The sequence below is a fragment of the Galeopterus variegatus genome, unplaced genomic scaffold (assembly GCF_000696425.1).
Source record: "Galeopterus variegatus unplaced genomic scaffold, G_variegatus-3.0.2 Scaffold7689, whole genome shotgun sequence".
Taxonomy (NCBI): domain Eukaryota; kingdom Metazoa; phylum Chordata; class Mammalia; order Dermoptera; family Cynocephalidae; genus Galeopterus; species Galeopterus variegatus.
Window position 1 is genome coordinate 53,713 of NW_007733800.1, and position 806 is coordinate 54,518.

An 806-nucleotide genomic window follows, 5' to 3' on the forward strand; every position below is an offset into this window, starting at 1 on the left:
GCCATCAGGCTGAAGATGTACAACAGGGAGAAGACCCAGAAGAGGAGCACCTCCATCTCTGTACTGAGCTGGAATCCCAAGAGGATGAACTCTGTGATCCATGTCTGGTTGCCCCCCATTCCTTAATGACAATGTGGAAAGGTCCAAAGTGTGATGAAAGGGTCAGAGTTGGAGAATTATAGAACCTGGAGCTATCTCAAAATGAGCTCAAAGGAAGCTTTTATACTTTCTTCTACTTGACTGACCTTTTTTTTCTCTCATGTTTCTTTGTCTGATTTTAAATTTAATGTGAAGTAATTCAAACTTTCAGATAAATATAAAGAATTTTAAACAATAATCCTACATATACTTCACCCAGAAATAACAATTATTACTATTTTTTTATGTTTTCTTATTGTTCTATTTTCTCCCTATTGATGTGCATTATTTAATTTTTTTCTGGGCCACTTAATTCTAATGTGCATCCGTGAAACCAATTTACCCATAACTTTTATATTTTATCAAAAAAAAGTTATTCACTAATCTAACCCAGTACGATTATAAAATTCAGGAAATGTGGGATTGGCATGATACTTTTTTTCTAAATACAGCATTTTCTGTCCCTCTGGTTCAAAATGAAAGCAGAGATAACACAGTCTGTTTAATCTATTCTATTCTGGGACCTTTACCCAGACTTTTTCTGCCTCTCTAGACATTGATTTTTTTGAAGCTTACAGACTAGTTGTTTTGTAGAATGTTCCTCAGTATGGGTTTTCTATTTATCCCACAGTCATTGGTTCAGATTTTACATTTTTTTTTTTTTTTTG